Source organism: Momordica charantia (genome assembly GCF_013281855.1).
Source record: "Momordica charantia cultivar OHB3-1 chromosome 7 unlocalized genomic scaffold, Mcharantia_2.0 BLBB01000007.1, whole genome shotgun sequence".
Taxonomy (NCBI): Eukaryota; Viridiplantae; Streptophyta; class Magnoliopsida; order Cucurbitales; family Cucurbitaceae; genus Momordica; species Momordica charantia.
Window position 1 is genome coordinate 1,750,446 of NW_028275165.1, and position 13,759 is coordinate 1,764,204.

Below are 13,759 nucleotides of genomic sequence, written 5' to 3' on the forward strand. Positions count from 1 at the left end.
AAATTGATTCTTCAGTGTATATCTTCCGTTTCCTTTTCCTTTAAGGTTAATGGCTCTCGGGTGGATTGTGTGAAATCGAGTTGCGGACTCCGTCAAGGTGATCCTCTCTCCCCTTACTTATTTTTGTTATGTGCCCAGGGGCTCTCCAGTTTATTGTCGGGGGCTCAGGAGCGGCGCGCCTTGTCCGGGCTTAAATTATCTCGGCATAGTCTGCCTGTTTCACATTTATTTTTTACTGATGATAGCTTGCTATTCTTCAAGGCAACGTTGGCCGAGGGCAACGCGATCAAGAGTATTCTCAATTTATATGAACAGGCTTTGAGCCAGGCGATTAATTTTGATAAATCAGTGGTCTCCTTTAATAAGGGTACGTCGATTGCCATGCAGGAATCAATTTGCTCTTTATTAATGGTGCGGCAAGAGGAGTGTCTTCAACGTTATCTGGGGCTGCCTACCTTTATTCCTCGAAATCAGCACGGGCATCTCAGGTTTCTTAAGGATCGCATGTGGTCTCACCTGCAAGGCTGAAAAGGTAAACTTTTTTCCACGGGTGGCAAAGAGATACTTCTAAAATCTATGATCCAGGCTATTCCCTGTTATTCAATGAATTGTTTTAGATTCCCGAAGAATTTGATTCATGAGATGCATATGTTTTGGTGGGGGGAAGGGGAGGAGGACCGCAAATTGCATTGAGTTAGTTAGAAACGTATGTGTCTGACAAAATGTTTGGGTGGGTTGGGTTTTCGGGACTTGGAATTATTTAATCAAGCCCTTCTTACTAAACAAGGATGATGGATTCTTTCGAGTTCGACTTCTCTTCTTGCCCGAGTTTTGAAAGCGAAATATTTCAACAATTGTGGCTTTATGGAGGCCTCTGTGGGCTCTTCAACTTCTTTTATTTGACAAAGCCTATTGTGGGGTCGGGATTTATTACAGACTGGTCTTCGCTGGCGGGTGGGCCGTGGGGCGCATATCAAAGTTTATGATAACAATTGGCTGCCCAGGGATGGGGCTCTCTCAATCCGATCGGTACCTTCACTTCCCCCGGACAACTTGGTCGGTGATCTCTTGACTCCATCTGGGAGTTGGGATACAGGAAAAATCAAGCTACATTTTTCTAAGGAAGAAGCTTGTTTGATTTTGTCGATACCGGTGGGAATCTCCTCAGTTGATAAATTGATCTGGCACTATGACCACCGGGGGCTGTATACGGTGAAGAGTGGTTATCGGTTGGCTCAACAAGTGGTTATTCATCAATTCCTGTCGCCTTCATCTCTGGATTCTGTGCTCAGTTGGTGGCGGGGGTTCTAGAAGTTGCAAATACCCGGCAAAATAAAACTCTTTGGGTGGCGTCTTTGTCTCGATCGACTGCCCACTAGGGATAATATTTCCGAGCGAGGGATCGATGCTTTGTCTATTTGCCGGTTTTGTGGTCAGAAGGGTGAAAGCGCACTGCATGTATTTTAGCTTTGCAAAAAAGTTCGTAAGCTATGGGCATGCTCTCGTTTTTCCCTCTCATACATCTTTTGAAGAGGGTGTTTTTTTCCTGATATGTGGCATTTTATGCGTGAATGTACAGAGTTGCTCCCATGGGTTGATTTGGAGATTCTTCTGGTTTTCTTATGGTCGATTTGGAATGCTCGCAACCGTACTCCTTTTGGTTTTCTTCCAGGTGGCCCGTCCGAGGATCTTGTTGCCTGGTCAGAGAATTACGATCGCGTTTATAGAATGGCGCAGCGGGGAGCTGAATCCGAGGAGACACCCGTTCAACCTCCACGGGTTACGGTCTGGCAGCCTCCGGCGGCTCCTTTCTTTAAAGTTAATGTGGATGCCGCGGTCATGGAGAATGTCGGGGCAGGTGTGGGTGTTCTCGTCCGGGATGCTGCTGGTTTTATTCTCCTTGCAGCTGTGCGCCCCCTGCGTTTTGTTCCAAGTGTGGATTGGGCTGAATGTTTTGTGGTTTATGAATGCCTTCGTCTAGTTGTGGAGGCTGGGTTTTATCAGCTTCAGATCGAAACCGATTCCCTTCGGATCTTTAACTTGCTAGAGTCGGGTTGTGAGGATGAGTCGGAGGTTGGGGTGCTGGGTAATGCTATCCAAGCTTTCCGTCAAGCTCATCATGTACAGGTGGTCTTTAGCTTTACGCGATGGGATGGTAATGTTGCAACTCATTTGCTTGCTCAACGGGCGGCGATTTCATCGGATCTTCAAGTTTGGTTGGAAGAGGGACCGACAGAAATTTCTGGAGCTCTCTCGATGGACTTTGCTTTCTTTCATTAGTTTCTGTTTGTTTTGTTTATCTCCTTGGCAAAAAAATAAAAAAAAAACATTCATCTTTCACTGACAATCATTAATTTAAAAAAAATATATATTAAGATAATTTATAAATATGGGCTAGTAATTATTTTTTATTTTATAAAAAATACATATTTACAAATATTTTTCGATTTATGTTACCCATTCAAATTTCCCTAATAGCTTTACATTAAACTATTATTTTTGTTCCTAAAACTCTTATTCCATTTCTAATTTGATCCTTCAAATCTAAAAACTTAACTCTATTCAATTTGTGTCATGACTTAAATAAATAAAATGAGATTGGTCTTATTATCTATTAATATCCATATGTATAATTAATTGTTAATGACGTAGAATAACAAAATAACTATATACACTACTCGTTTAAAATTGAGAAAAATCTTTATAAAAGTGTCCCAGAATTAGACAAGGAGGAAAGAAATTAGAAAATTAAAGGAAACGTTGCTACAAAGTTTTGAGATATTCAAGATTTGTAGTTGTCAAACAAGAACAAATCAAATCAAGAATAAAACAAATTATGTCATTCTATCGTTAACCTAGAACTTATTTTAAACTCGGTAAGAGATCAACATAGAACATTGTAAAACTTTAGAACTAAATTATATTCTAGCATAAATTTTAGTCATTAATACTATATATTTTAACCAAAAATTATTTTCTTACAAAAAATACAATTTGAAAAGTTAGGATGCTTGATTCTAATATTTTTAGATTCATATTAAAGTAAGGATAATAAAGACAGATTCTAAATAGTTCATCTCGAATGTTGTTTACATGTCCTCATATAAATTCTATCATGATTGATTACGAAGAATATGGTATTGTGTGACACTTTATTTTATCAACTCATACTTTTATGTCACGTCGTGTAAATTCGAACATATACTTGAATAATGATGTTAAACATCAAAATTGATTAGAATAAAAATTGAAAATTCTGTTGAATTTTTTAAAATATAGGGATTAAATAGACTGAGAATCAAAGTTGAAAAAAATAATTTGTTCGGTAACTTTTTTTTTTTTTTACCATTTTTTGTTCCCTCTTTTAATGTTTTTAAAAAATAAGAGCAAAAAATGTGTTTGGAATCTTGTTTTTTGCTTTCTTCTATTTTTCATATTGGAAATATAAATGCATTTTATAACCATTTTTTCTTTCTTAATTCTTCTCTCAAATTATTTTTTACCCTTTCAATTTTTACCGTACTTGGAGTAAAACCAAATTTTAAAATTAGAGTTTTAATTTAGGTGAAATTTTCACCAATCTCTTCAAGATAATTGAGTTACTTTTCAAAGCTTTACAATTGAGTTTTTGTATAGATTGTACTAAAAAAGGGTATAAGTTGAACCAGTTATTGTATACATTGTACTTAATATATATAGATAGATAGAACCAGTCTATACTAAGTTAGGGTTCAGAGCTCCACCACATTGAAACGTTTTACATTTTTTTTCCTTTTGTGTCACTCGCAAAAGTAGCAAAAAAAAATAATTAATAGCAAAAGTAGAATTACTTTTCAATTTTTAAAATATCAAAATTTAGAGGCCAACTCAGACCAAAAAAAAAAGAAAAAGACCAATATGCCCTTAATGAACACGACATCAAAACACATCACCCAAACAATGATCATTACATTAATAGATATACTTGATTTGATATACCGTTGATATACTGTTGATATACTATTGATATACTCGAGTAGGAACACTGATATGCCAACAATATACTTGATCTAAAAAATGATACATCAATGATATACATAATATATTACTTCTCTTCACTTCTCTTTATTGTTTTCAATTTTTTCATTGAATTGTGTTGTGTTATTTACATATTTTAGATGAAATGCTTGTATTTTGTACCTCAATGCAATTCTGTATCTGAATCTTGATATACCAATAGTATACTTAATTTGATATAACCATTCATGTAATTTATTTGGATATATTTGAAAAATCTCAGAAAACTAGATTTTAAACATTTTATCATATTTGCAAAGTATGGTAAATATTTTAGGTACCCATTATAAATTCCCTTATTATTTTTTAATTTTTTAAGTATTTTTTGTTTAGTATGCCAATTTGATATAAAATGTCCGGATCAGATCCTAATTTCTTACTAATCATGCTTCTTCAAGATTTAAACCTTCTATGAGAAATATTATTAATAATTTAATAAGTTGAATTAAACTTAAATGGAGTTTAATTAACTAGTTCAAAAATAATTCAATAGAAAAAACAAATTTACCTTCTTTTAAATTGAAGGTTCAATTCTCCCAAACAATAGTTATACTAAAAAATAGCAATCAGCGACGAATATATAAAACTTTATACAAGTCTAAATGAATCAGGCTAGTGCAAAAATAAAATCAATTGAAACTTATCTACACTAAGAGAATCTTAGATATGGAAAACATAATACATTCTATATTTACAACTATTTACTATATTTTTTTTTTCTCTTTTGACGGAGATTTTTTTTAACTTTCTTAGAAAAAAAAAAAAAAACTCAACAAGTGATTGAGGTAAATATTTAAAATACCGACCATTAAAACTGAAATGAAAAGGTTGGAATTAAAGCATAAAGATTGGGTTGTAAAGTTTTTAACTTTTAAAATACTAAATTATATTTGAATATTTTTATCTAGTAGGCCAAGTTGATATAAAATCTCCTTGGATTATATCCCAATTTCCTACTAAACTATTTTTCCTAAATATATATTCTTCTAGAATATATTACATTACCTACTCAATTTTTTTTTTTTTTGGTCGAAGGTTAAATCTTTAAGACAATTGTTGAACTTCAAAAATGAGAATGGAAGAATAAAATTCTATAGGAGTCTAAACAAATCATGCAATGTAATCGAGAATCAAACTTTTATCGAAACTTATCTAAACTAAAGTGAGGTGAGAATATTACACTATATATATACACACGAGATATTATTTATAAATTACTTTAAAATATTGAAAACAGAAAAAGCCCAAGTTTGTAGAAAATAGAATAAAACTCTCTCATAAAGATTATATATAAATCAAATAAGAGTTCGCAAGTATGATGTCTTTTTTGGAACTTACAATTTTTTTTTTTTTTGATAGATAGTAAACTTCAAATATTTTTATTTTGCAATTCAATTTCAAGTTGATTATAATTAGAATGAAAAGAATAATGACTCATATTATTATTCATGATATTAGCGTCTAAAAGAAATATGCCAAAGCGAGCATAGCTCAGCGGTAATTGACATATAACTCCAACGAAGAGGTGGTGAAGAAGTGCCTAAAAGAAATATAATTGAAAACTGTTAATTTAGTTTAATTTAATAATTTATTAGGATAGATTTCATAATTTCATAATTTAAAGTTATGAAAAATATTTGAGTTTTAATCGAGGAGTAACTAACTTTATACGGACCATTATTGAAAAATTGACAGCTCAAAACCAATTGTAAGGTCCCTTTTCTTTTGCTCGTGGGATCCTTAACACTAACGTGCCGAACAGGTGCGTTTCACCTCTCTTTGCCAGCTCATGGCTCTATCGACCTCTTCCTTCAACAGGCTTTATCCCCCTCCTCTAAACAACTGTCATAATATTATTTGGTGTAACACAGTGGGCTTGCTAATGTGGTCTATTCGGGTGGAAAGAAAGAACCATACAGCTTTTTTCTGACTCCCTAAAATCATGCGTTCAAATTTGAGAGAATATCAAGGTATTGGCCTCTGCCTAGTCATCAAAATCAAACCTCTTTTGTAACTACGAAATCTCTACCATTTCTCTCGATTGGAGTTTCCTCTAGCCTCCCTTTTGTAATTTGTAGGTTGCTCACATACCTTCTTTGAGTGAAATGATTCCGGTATCTTTTTAAAAAAAAAGTGCCTAATTTAATTAATGACTTATGAGTTAATCATACATAATCTATTTTTAATCATTTAGAAATTAAAGCAATAGTTGTCATGATTCCCATCTACATATATGTCAAACTAGAAAAACAACATAGCAAAAGCTATTGGTATGAGTGTATGATCAAACATTTGAAAGGAAAATAACCTCATTGTTTAATACCATTTGTCGCAACGTCATCGCGATGCGGAGCGGCCGACGTCATCCCCTGAAAGGTCTCTTTCGAGATAAGGGTTTGGAGTCGCCACCAATCATCTACGAGGTGTGATTGGTCACCTAAAAAAAAACAAGGTCTGAGAAAACAGATTGTTGGTTCGGGAGTCGACTGAGCGTATGGAAGGTGTTAGCACCCTACGACACCCGTTCGAAAACGGCACCACATTTTGTCAAAAATTATCCTATTATTTTATTTGGTCCAAGAAAAAAAATATTTTTGTTTTGATCAAAATGTCTCATGTTATATTAATTCACACTTTGTTATAAGATATGAATTAATATGTATGAGTGACATGAAGACCATTAGAAAAATTAAGCACCTCGAGTAAATTGGAGGGTTCATCGAAGTTTTTGAAATAATTATTTAGCAAAAAAAAATAATTTTAATTTTAAGGAACATCAAAACTTGAACTTATGAAATGAGTGTTAACATTAAATCACCACACCAATGTGCCACCACTTTGAGATATAAGTTATGTTCCTTTTCAAAATACATATTTTGTATTTTTGAATTTTGTTGAAAAACGAACATCTCACCACTGTGCCAACATCTTAAGATGTAGACGTCATATTCTTTTACACAAACAAAAGTTTTAATTTATTTTTTTAAACTAAAAAAAAAAGTACTAATTTTGTTAAATTAAAACAAAAAAAATATATCTTTTTTTTTATTTATTTCGAAATTAACAAAATTATTTAAAAGAATAAAAAATTTATTTAAAAACAAAGTCAAATTTACTTTAACAAAACTTATTTGCTAAAAAACTGATTTTTGTTAAGATTTTTTCAAAACCATAACCACGAAACCATTAAAAGAATTTTAAATGAGATTTTATTCTAAAATACTCTGTTTTTATCTCTTCCTTTAAAATACTGCAGCAGAAGATTCTTTTTTAATTAAAAAATAAAACAAAGGTAACACAAAAATTATAACCTTGTAAAAAAAATCATTTTAAATAAAAACTACATTTTAAATGAAAAGAATCCAAATTTAAAAGAATCCAAATTTTTTTACAAAATTTATTTTATAAAACTCCTATTTTTTTAACCTATTTTAACCAAAATTTTAAAGTGAAATATTTTATTAAAATAAAATTAAGTTTATATTTATTTCATTTAAAAAACTCTTCTTTATTAGAAAAAGAAAACCTTTTATTTTAAAACAAATTTTAAAATATCAAAATCCTTATTTTATTTTCAAAAACTTATTTAAAATTAATTTAGAAGATTTTTTCCTTACTAAAAACATTTTCATTTAAAAAAAAGAAAAAAAAAACCATGATTTCCAAAGCCTTTATCTTTCCAACGTATTTGATACTTACTTAAAATGCACGGAGATCGTTCGCGTCGTTCCCTTGCGTCGTCGGAGGTCGTGGGTATGTAAGAGAAAAGTGGTGATGGTGGGATAAGAGAGATGGAGAGAAGAAGATATGGTGATGGGTTTCTAACTCTCTGCAGTGTGTGTCCCTCTTGTGTGTTTCCTCCCCCTTAAATACTAAAAACAACAACGGTGATATATGTTAAAATAAGAAAGCCAGAGAAAAGGGAGGAAGGAAGGGGAGGAGGAGATGCCACGTTAGGTTTTGAGCGGAAAAAATAAAAGGGAGAAAAAAAACTGTTAAATAAAACAAAATCTCTTTTTTTTTTAAATAAAATTATTTACTTAAAAACAAATCATTTTTATTTATCTATTTTTATTTTAATAATAAAACAAAATCTAAACAAATCATTTTTTAATTTTCTTATTAATAAAATTAACATTTAAATAAATCTAACATTTTAATTTTAGTTAATTTAAACTTTATATTAAAACTAATAATAAAGTAAACCTATGTTATTCTTTAATTAAAATAAACCTCAATAAAGTAAAATACAATAATATAAATTAAAATTAAAAGTAAAAATAAGCCGGACCAAATACGGTATTTACAGCTTGCCCCCCTTTGTATATCCTTGCAGAACTAAAAGGGTAGAAAAAGGCAAAAGACAAAGTATTTGGGGAGGCAAAAATTTTATTCAGACAAGATAGAGATGGACCCAACTGGACACTAGACGGGATCCCGACATGCAAAGAACCTCGTACTTGATATAGGCTTTAATCTCGATCTTGGATCGGGTTTGATTTAATCAACATGATAAGTGCGATGGACCTGGCTTGACACAGGCTTCGACCACAATCTTGGATCGGGTTCGATTTAATCAAATGATAAAATGCAACAGACCTGGCTTTAACAACAGGCTTCGACCTCGACTTGGATCGGGTTTGATTTAACCGAAAGATAGAATGCAACGGACCTGGCTTTAACAACAGGCTTCGACCTCGACTTGGATCGGGTTCGATTTAACCGAAAGATAAAATGTAACGGACCTGGCTTTAACAACAGGCTTCGACCTCGACTTGGATCGAGTTCGATTTAACCGAATGATAAAATGCAACGGACCAGGCTTTAATACAGGCTTCGACCTCGGCTTGGATCGGGTTCGATTTAACCGAATGATAATGCAATGGACCTGGCTTCAACGCAGGCTTCGACCTCGACTTGGATCAGGTTCGATTTAACCGAATGATAATGCAACGGACCTGGCTATAACACAGGCTTCGACCTCGACTTGGATCGGGTTCGATTTAACCGAATGATAAAATGCAATGGACCTGGCTTTAACAACAGGCTTCGACCTCGACTTGGATCGGGTTCGATTTAACCGAAGATAAAATGCAACGGACCTGGCTTTAACAACAGACTTCGACCTCGACTTGGATTGGGTTCGATTTAACCGAAAATAAAATGCAATGGACCTGGCTTTAACAACAGGCTTCGACCTCGACTTGGATCGGGTTCGATTTAACCGAAAGATAAAATGCAACGGACCTGGCTTTAACAACAGGCTTCGACCTCGACTTGGACCGGGTTCGATTTAACCGAATGATAATGCAACGGACCTGGCTATAACACAGGCTTCGACCTCGACATGGATCGGGTTCGATTTAACCAAATGATAAAATGCAACGGACGTGGCTTTAACAACAGGCTTCGACCTCGACTTGGACCGGGTTCGATTTAACCGAATGAGAAAATGCAACGGACCTGGCTTCAACACAGGCTTCGACCTCGACTTGGATCGGGTTCGATTTAACCGAATGATAATGCAACGGACCTGGCTATAACACAGGTTTCGACCTCGACTTGGATCGGATTCGATTTAACCGAAGATAAAATGCAACGGACCTGGCTTTAACAACAGACTTCGACCTTGACTTGGATCGAGTTCGATTTAACCGAAAGATAAAATGCAACGGACCTGGCTTTAACAACAGGCTTCGACTTCGACTTGGACCGGGTTCGATTTAACCGAATGATATTGCAACGGACCTGGCTATAACACAGGCTTCGACCTCGACTTGGATCGGGTTCGATTTAACCGAAGATAAAATGCAATGGACCTGGCTTTAACAACAGGCTTCGACTTCGACTTGGATCGGGTTCGATTTAACCGAAGATAAAATGCAACGGACCTGGCTTTAACAACAGGCTTCGACTTCGACTTGGATCGGGTTCGATTTAACCGAAGATAAAATGCAACGGACCTGGCTTTAACAACAGGCTTCGACCTCGACTTGGATTGGGTTCGATTTAACCGAAAGATAAAATGCAACGGACCTGGCTTTAACAACAGGCTTCGACCTCGACTTGGACCGGGTTCGATTTAACCGAATGAGAAAATGCAACGGACCTGGCTTCAACACAGGCTTCGACCTCGACTTGGATCGGGTTCGATTTAACCGAATGATAAAATGCAACGGACCCGGCTTTAACAACAGGCTTCGACCTCGACTTGGATCGGGTTCGATTTAACCGAAGATAAATTTTTGATCACAAAAAATACCAAGCTTACGAGCTCGGCTTGGACGGAATGATGACCTTTAGGATGAGCTGGATTTTGCTAAGCAGGAGACTTGCAAGAGAAAACACTCCGAAGCCCAAGTGAGGAAGAATCCGAGTTGTATTCAAGGGAAAAACAGTGTTCGCGTACTTTAGATAGAAGCAAATGATTTCTATATATAGGCACCCGACCAGGCCTCAACGGCTCTTTAAGGTAAGTATGAATTACGGCGTGCTGTCGTGGAGTTTGTTGAAATATGTGGCTAAGCAAGACACTACTAGGTCGGTTCAAACAAAGAATGGGAACGAGACCAAAGGAGATCATGGTTGGCTCGGCCATAACGGGCGTTGGCTCAGTACACAGTGGAATTACCGAGGTGATAAAACTTTTCTCTTCTAATAAGGATATGTCACCTAAGTGTAGGGTTTAGAGTTTCTTTTAAACTTGCTAAGTGCATGAGATATGCACTTGATGCAAGACAATAAGACTAAAACCACGTGTTCATGCTAATGCGAACTTCCAATGGCAGTATGAAGTACTTATCGTAGCGAAATATCCGAGCGAAAGGTTAGATCAATCCAATTCATCCTAACAAACCGACACTACACTACGTAGGTACCTGTGCAGGTGAGACGCTGGTCGGTCCTAGAAACGGTCGCAGTGGCATGAGGAGTTAATGACTGGAATGCCCAAAGATCATAAAGTATGGGATAGGAATGAATGCGATGGAAAGTTGTACTTATATTAAATTGCGTCCCCTTGTAAATGAAAGAGCTCCTGCTAGAAATAGCTAATGAAGATTGGGTACCCTATCGCTAACAATTGAGTGTGGCTTATCAACTAGCTCTAACTCTAAAGGTCGAGGAAAAGCTAAAGGGATCCGCAGGAGGCTCCACGGGAAGTTGCTGCGCGACCTCTAGTGCAACTATCTTATAATGGATGGGTGCATCTACAACTGTGTATTGCCCCAATGTCATGAATAATGCTCCATTTTATTTTGCATTTATTTTTATCACTTGAAAAGGTGTGACAGCATATGATCTGTTTTTTATTTAGCTTAACCAATGAATTTGATCTTCAATGCATGATGCCATCATGTATATTCTTATTGAAAGCTAGAATGCAACATGTATGCATGATACTAATTTTTGTTTTGAGAATGAAATGTGATTATGAATGCACAATGCATGATACTTAAAATTTCATAATCTAACCATGATATGAAAACTTTTTTTTTTTTTTTTTGAAGAATATGTATGCAAGTGATGTGAATACATGATTTGTGAAAATATGGTTGAGAGAACAAGAAGTTTTTCCATATTTTGCAAAGATATTACTTTTTTGTATACTCTCATCCTTCAAATGTTGGATATAAATTAGGGGAAAATTTTGAAATGATTATGAACATGTGAAATGATGCATGCATAAGATGATATAGAGGTTTTTTAGTGATGCGTGAGAACGATGAACATTTAAAATGATAGATGCGAGATATATTCAACAAAATTCAAAATACAAAATATGTATTTTGAAAAGGAATATTACTTATATCTCAAAGTGGTGGCACATTGGTGTGATGATTTAATGTCAACACTCATGTCATAAGTTCAAGTCTTAATGTTCCTTAAAATTAAAATTATTTTTTTTTGCTAAATAATTATTTCAAAAACTTCGATGAACCCTCCAATTTACTCGAGGTGCTTAATTTTTCTAATGGTCTTCGTGTCACTCATACATATTAATTCATATCTTATAACAAAGTGTGAATTAATATAACATGGGACATTTCGATCAAAACAAAAATATTTTTTTTTGGACCAAATAAAATAATAGGATAATTTTTGACAAAATGTGGTGCCGTTTTCGAACGGGTGTCGTAGGGTGCTAACACCTTCCCTACGCTCAGTCGACTCCCGAACCAACAATCTGTTTTCGCAGACCTTGTTTTTTTTTAGGTGACCAATCACACCTCGTAGATGATTGGTGACGACTCCAAACCCTTATCTCGAAAGAGACCTTTCAGGGGATGACGTCGGCCGCTCCGCGTCGCGATGACGTTGCGACAGCTTGGTGACTCCGTTGGGGACCTTTGAGAGTCAAGCCATTTATTTTATCATTTATTACCCTATTGTAATATGTTTTTGGGTCCATTTTTTGTTTGTTTTTTTTCTTCATTTAATTGTATTATTATTTTATTTTGCATCACCATGCATCTCACACACATTCACAAGCCTCCTACCCGGGCTTTACCTTTTAGGATTAGATCGGAGACTGAGTAGTGTAACCTTCGTGGAATTTCGGTTCCCGTGCAGGCGCATGAAATTCTCCACTCAAGTTGACCATACTGCCAAAGCATATGGAAGATTTGTGGACCATTATCCTATAGGATGCATTAGTACATAACTTCACACCATACTCATGTTGCATTTTATGTGGGTTGTTCCGTCGTTCATGGCATATTGTTTTTAATAAAAAATTGGGTTGATTTGGAGTTTTAACCATTTGGTTTTAAATGAACCACTTAAAAAAAAAAAAGAATAAAAAATGATTTACCTTATTTCTTCCTAACTATTTGTTTAAGTTTGGGATAGAAGTGTTGCCTTTCAAAGGGGTTATAAATATCCCTGTTGTAGGCACATAAACACTTTCAAACTTATTTACTCACTTAGGAGTTCGGTTTTATAACCCTAGACTTTAATTTTATGTACATATTTATGTCTCTCTCTCTTAGGGTGAGTTAGTCTACAATTACATTTGCATGCATTTATAATGTATTAATGATTGCATTAAGCATTTATCATATTCTTGGAGCAATTTGTAGCACAATTAAATAAGTTTTTTTTCCCTGTAAGGAAAATTAAACAAAAAAAAAATCTATGTCTTTCGCATGCATCATGTCTCATGTGTCAAAAAATTAAAAGAATATATCTCGCATTTATCATTTTACATGTTCATCGTTCTCACGCATCACTAAAAAACCTCTATATCATCTTATGCATGCATCATTTCACATGTTCATAATCATTTCAAAATTTTCCCCTAATTTATATCCAACATTTGCATAAAATCGTCTCATGCATATCAATTTCTATCTTAAAAAAATCAAAATCTATGGATTTTTCATTACATCGTAATTAACACAAACTCTTAGAAAAATAGCTCAAGAACCACATATTTACTATTATTTATACACAAGGTACATAAAGCAGCATAACATGGAAGAACTTAATGCTGAGCTAAAGAAAATTAGAGATGAAATCCACGAACGGGTCATGGAGGAATTGAATACTGAGCTAAAGAAAATAAGATACGAGATTCAAGAACAGGTCATAGAGGTTCAAGATGTAGAGCTAAAGAAGATGAGACAGGACATCGATAAGATTCAGGGGCAAGTCGAGGTGTGTTCGTCATATCTACTGCAAATGCTACCAATAATCGAGACGT